The following is a 6,584-nucleotide window of genomic DNA, read 5'->3' as shown; positions in this document are numbered from 1 at the left end:
CACCTTCTCTGTACTAATTGTAAACCAATGCCTGCTATATGGCCTAGAGATAAATATGCCTGTCTAAATACCTAGCACTGCTGGCTCTCGAGAATGGTTAGGAATAGAGTCAGAATCAGCGGCTGTTGTATCTCACCTTCTCTGTACTAATTGTAAACCAATGCCTGCTATATGGCCTAGAGATAAATATAAAAATACCTAGCACTCCTGGCTCTCAAACCCAGCCTATCAGGTTAACCTAGAATGTGCAGTTTTGGACACCTTGCATAGTGTTTAAATTGTATTGGTTTATTTACCATATTAATATTAACACAAAATTTTGAATTGCCAGCTTTTCTTGATATATTTGACAGTGTAACCACATAGCCCTGGTTTCCTATACGGTTACACTTGACTGGAGCTGAGAGGTGGGTAGTCTTTTCCACTAAGATGAGGCGGATGCACTCCAGTTTTCCAAAGACTATCACTGCATTGCTTTATAGCTGGCCTGTTTCACTCACCTGTCTTCTTTCACAGGCACTTTTGGCCTTGTCAGTTCATTTCAACATGGCTTGAGTTTGAACTTAGATTATTTTTAAAGACTTTTTCACCTTTTTTTTGGGGGGGGAGAGGTTTTTGCTATATGCATGTGCACTTGCCAGAAAGACAGAGACAGACAGAGAGACAGAAAGTGAAAAATCACCCCCCAGGGAGGATGGCCATGCCGCAGTCCCTTCTCCTCCATTATCTTCTCAGGCTCTTGGAGATGCATGCACATGCGCCCGGCGTGAGTTTAAGCCACTGGGTCCGGAACTCAAACTGTGGTTGACTACATGGGAGTCCAGCAACATAGTCATTATGCCACTACTGGTCCCAAGACTTTTCACTTTTTTAAAAAAAATGTATTTAACTTTTTTCTTAAAATAGATACATAGGTAGATAAAAAGAGGGGGACAGAGAGAGGTCTCCTCAACAAGGTCTCACCATGTCATGATCCTCCCCCCAACCTCTTAGCCAGACAGGATCATGCAGTTTCAGCAAGTGCAGATGGACCCAGGATCCAAACCCCGGCCTCTCATATGTCTCCATGTTGTGTAGCAGTACCCCACTGCCTGTGTCACTGTGACTGGGTGGAACTTAGATTCTGAAGATGAAAGTTCTAATTTAGGAAATAATGTGATAATGATGATGATAATCTGAATTCTGTGTCTTCTAAATATAGTAAAGTTACTTAACTAATAAAATAATGAAGCTAACATAGAGAAGTTAATGGACTTGTTCATTTGTTTCCTTCAAATAATAATATATAATTAATATTTTTTAAAACCCTTATACAAACTAAACTATAGCTGAGCTGAAATAATAAAAGTAAAAAAAAGAAACATTACAATGAGAATATGCCAATGGAGCCAGCATGTCAATCTCATGTCAATCTCTTTGATTGGCAGAGCCGAAGTTAAGCTATAAAACAGTGCTGCCTTCAATACTATTTCTAACTTCCATTACTTTGGGAATGAGAAGTTGTTAAAATTTCTTTAATAGTATAGCTTCTCGCACCCCTTATTTTCCCCTTAATAAAAGGAATCATTAAAGCTATACATTTCCCTGAACTTTAATAGGATATAACACACATACATTCACACACAAGTCATGTTATGTCACCCAAGTCCTCTATATTATTATTAACTGAGAGTCCTTGAGCAGTTACCTTCTGTACAGTTTTGGTTATGTCAAATACTCCTTGTTTTGCTTCGTATGTTTCAATTATTTGCTGTATAGTGGATTAGAAATTATGACATCCATTGCTTCTTGGCTTTTCTGGCTAAGGTCAAGTGGAGAAATATAATGTTCATAGAGTCATGGTGGATTTTTACCTGTTATTAATAGGAACTGCCTGTATTCCTTCTAGTTTGTTCTACCATGCATTGAATATCCGCAGATGGCAATATTACACTGCTGCTTCCTTTCCTTCTTTCTGTCTTAACATATTTCTATTGTTTTCTCACCTGCTTATTTTTAACTTTAGGTGTTAACATACTTGGTCCCTCATGAAAAAAAAAAAACAAAAAACCACTTTTATTTAATTATTTAGTAACCAGTCTGAGTATTTTTGTCCTTTATTTGGGGCATAGCTTTCATTCACATTGGTATTATCCTTGATAGGTTTTATTTCTGACAACATACTAATAATTTCTATTTTTTTGTTGCCCTTTCCCTTTTTTCCCCCCTAGTTTTTGTAAAATTAAGGGCATTGAATGTTTTTTATTATATTTTTTCTAAAAGTTCTGAGGTTCTGCCATAAATGTCTAGTGTACTATTGTGGAAGACATGTGTAGAATCACAGGACATTTTCTTCTTGTAAACAGGGAGGATTGTGCACTCTTGCCCTTTTGAAAGTGGTTATAATGATGTAACTTCATTTAGTGAGTGACGCGATACGAAGCAACATCGTTTACGGGCTGTAGGACTGAGAGCCAGAACATGATTTCCCACGCTCTCCCTCCCATCTTCTGTTCTCTTCATTTGCAGCAGCGAGTCCAACAGCTCTTCTGGTGGTGATGACATCACGGAGGATGGAGCCTTTGTCAGTCTGCATTCTGAGGGACTCTTTGGCTAAAGCCACTGAACTTTGGGCTTTTTTTTATTAACATAGTAATGTCTAGGATCTCCCAACTAATATGACTGATTGCAATTAAAATTTTAATAAACATTGACATTTATATTTTTCCATAGAGTTTCAGAAAATAGCAATAGTAACCTTCCTCTTAGTAAGATGGGGCCTTTCTTATAATTTAATTAATTTCCTCTCACATTTACTGTCATTATTTGTGTTATTCAGATTAAATTGTCTTCCAGTGTTTTTTTTTTCCATAATATTATACATGATCTGTTTAAGAATTTTTACCTCATTAGTTACATTCACCATATTATTAACAGTTTACTATAAATTTTACAGTGTCTTTGTTTATCAAGAGTTTTGTTTTTGTTTCTCGTTTAATTTGCTGTAAGATCATGTGTTTACCAGAGAGAGTAAGTGAAAAAACAAACTTCAGGGGGAATGGCCACACCACAATCTCTTCTCCATTCTCCTCTCAGGATTTTGAGCATATATGCAAAGTGCCTGGTGTGTTTTTCAAGCTGGTATGTCTGGGACTCAGACTGCACAGTTGGACATATGCAGTTCAGCTGCCTTAACCACCATGTTACTGGCTGGCCAGCAAGAGTTTTTAACACAGTTTTCTACTTCCTAGAATTTAGTTTTGCTATTCAGTGCATGCACTTGCCAGACAGACAGAGAGAGACAGGGAGACAGAAAGCGAGAAATCACGCCCCCAGGGGGGATGGCCACGCCGCAATCCCTTCTCCTCCATTCTATTCTTGGGATCTTGGGCACACACGCACACGCACCCGGCGTGAGTTTTAAGCCACCAAGTCCAGGACTCGAACTGTGATTGACCACATGAGAGTCCAGCAACATAGCTATTAGGCTGATGGTCCCTAGAATTTAATTTTCACTTAGCTAGGGCACATTCTTAAGAATTACAGAAGGTTCATGAGTAGTAAAATACCTGAGAACTGTTATTTCTTAAAAACTCATTATTTGCCCTCATATTTGAGTAAGTTTTTAAGTATAAAAATTGAGATTTTACATTTGTACCTTTAGGACTTTTGAACTGTGCTTTATTATTATTGTACTGTAACTGAGAAGATACTTGGAAGCTTGTTTTTTAGTTGTTGCAGGTAACTTTTTTCCTCGTAATTGTTTTGGGTTTTTTTGAGAGAGATTTTTGCTATAGGGTGTGTGTGCTAGCCAGAGAGATAGAGAGACAGAAAGAAACCAAGCACCTCCCAGTGGGTATAGTCATGCTGCAATCCCATCTTCTCCATTCTCCTTTTGGGATTTTGAACACTAATACACATGTATATGGTGTGAGTTTTTTTTTTGTTTTTTTTTTTTTTAACTATAGGAAGAGAGAGACAGAGAGACAGAGAGTGAGAAATCCCTCCCCCCCCCAGTGGGGATGGCCATGCCACCATCCCTTCTTCTCCATTCTTATCTTGGGATCTTGGGCATACACACACATGTGCCCAGCATGAATTTAAGCCACCGGTCAGGGACTCGAACTGCCGTTGACTACATGGGAGTCTAGCAATGTAGTCATTAGGCCATCTGCTGGTCTTACCTGGTGTGAGTTTTAAGTAGTCAAGTTTGGAACTTGAACCACAGTTGACTACATGGAAGTCCAGCAACATAACCGTTAAGCCACATGCTGGTCCCTCTTCATACATTTTTTTTTTTTTTTTTTTTTGGAGATATAGTGTGCATGCGCTCGCCAGACAGACAGAGAGAGACATAGAGACAGAAAGCGAGAAATCACCCCCCAGGGGGGATGGTCACGCTGCAATCCCTTCTCCTCCTTTCTCCTCCCGGGTTCCTGGGCACGCATGCACACGTGCCCAGCGTGAATTTTTAGCCACCGGGTCCGGGACGCGAACCGCGGTCGACTACGTGGGAGTCCAGCGACATAGTCATTACGCTAACTGCTGGTTCCCCCTCTTCATACATTTTTGATGTATTCTTTTTATAACTGGTATTCACAGATTTTTACAAATGGACTTTTCTTTATTCGTCTTCTAAAGAGTTCAATTGGCTTTCTCCTAATTGACAAAGTATCTTTTTTAAAAAAACATTTCCATTTTCATTTTTTATATAATTATTTATTTTATTTATCCATTCATTTATTTTTTTATTTTCACCAGAGAGAGACACAGAGAGAGGGAAAGTGAGAAAGCAAGCCTCCAGGTCCAGGACTCGAACTGTGTTCGGCCATGTGGAAGTGTCCAACACTGCAACACCACACCACCTGCTGGTCCTGACAAAGTATCTTTTTGAAAATTGCATCTTATAGACTTCCAAAATACTGAGACAAGACCCCTAGATCACTGAGACAAGAAGCCATTTTAAATCTGAGTGTGTCCTGGCGTGTTCAGTGAAGCTATGCTTTAAACTTCATGTCCTAGACCTCAGAAATACTCAGACAAGTAGAAAGGGATTTTGTCACAGAATGACCAGAAACCACTGCAGAGTCAAAAGAAATATGAGAAACTAAGAAAACATCTCTCCTCTAAGTGAAAAGACCAATCCTTCATCATCTATAGACAGTACAGTAGAACTTGTTGAAATGTCTGATAGAGAATTCACAATATTCATAGTGACAAAACTAAACAAGATGCAAGAGCTGAGAGACAATGAACTCCAGAAGATGCAGGAGAAAAAAGATAATTAGTTCCCTGAGGTGAGGAAATTCTTGCATAATCTGAAAGAGGAAATACACACCATAAAAAAAGAATCAAATGGAGCTGTTAGAGATGAAGGCTGAAATTCAGGAAATAAAAACTTCCTTTGAAAGTATTAAAAGCAGATTAGCCCACGAAGAAGATCAAATCTTGGATGTTGAAAGCAAAACCTCTGATCTAGAAAAAAACAATAAAAAAACCTGAGAAAATAATCCAAAAAAATAAGAATATTATATAAGAAATACTAAACACTATTAAGCACTCAAACATCTGGATAATAGGTATCCCAGAAGGTGAAGAAACTAAGGGCATTGATAATCTATTCCATGAAATCCTGGAAGAAAACTTTCCAAATCTAGAGAGGCATTCAGATATCTAGACTCAAGAAATACAAAGGACCTCTAATAGAAACAACCCAAGAAGATCTTCTCCAATGCACACCATAACCAGATTGGCAAAATCTCTAAAGACAAAATACCAAAATTGGCAAGAGAGAAATGTCAGGTTACTTATAAAGGTTATCCCATCAGGCTAACATCAGACCTCTCATCAGATACAATGCAAGCAACCGAAGAATGGGAAAATATATTCAAAGTGTTAAGTGATAAACAGTTTCAACTGAGAATACTGTACCTGGCAAGATTATCCTTCATATAGAAAGAAAGGATAAAAACATTCTCAGATAAACAAATCCTGAAAGAATTTGCCAATACCACACCCACTCTTGAAGAAGTTCTGAAAGGAGTGCTCTACTAGGAAAACTAAAGATACATACAGAAATAAGAGAACAAAAAGCTTGGGACAAGAAATATCAATAATGTTGAATGTTAACTTCCAGGATTTAAACGGAAAGATTGGACCATGTTAACACTGCAGAAGAGAGAGAGATTACATAAGACTGAACTGGTAAAATAGAATTTTATGACTTTTGAACATTACTGATTCTTTTTTTTTACTATGCTTTGTTTTCCCAATTTACAGATTTTGCTTTCTTTTCAGCTGTTGATAGGTTCAGCCATTTGTTAAAATATTTTTTCTTCTTCTTTGTTTCTTTAAATGGAAACATAAATATTTCTCCCTTCCTGACCCCTCTGAAATCAGAAAACATGTGGGAGTTTTCTTACTTTGTGACAGAAGGGTTATTAGCGTAAGTTCAATAATACCTGTTGCATTGAATCAGAAATTGGAAATATGCATTATTGGACAGAGCTTTGATTGGAATGTCATATCTGAAGATTAATCAGAAAACTATGGAACTAAGGTAGATCTCAAGTAAGGGAAGCTCTTGTCTTGGGAAGATGCCCTGG

The sequence above is a fragment of the Tupaia chinensis genome, unplaced genomic scaffold (genome assembly GCF_000334495.1).
Source record: "Tupaia chinensis unplaced genomic scaffold, TupChi_1.0 Scaffold000622_1, whole genome shotgun sequence".
Classification (NCBI taxonomy): Eukaryota; Metazoa; Chordata; class Mammalia; order Scandentia; family Tupaiidae; genus Tupaia; species Tupaia belangeri.
This window is presented reverse-complemented; position numbering follows the sequence as displayed.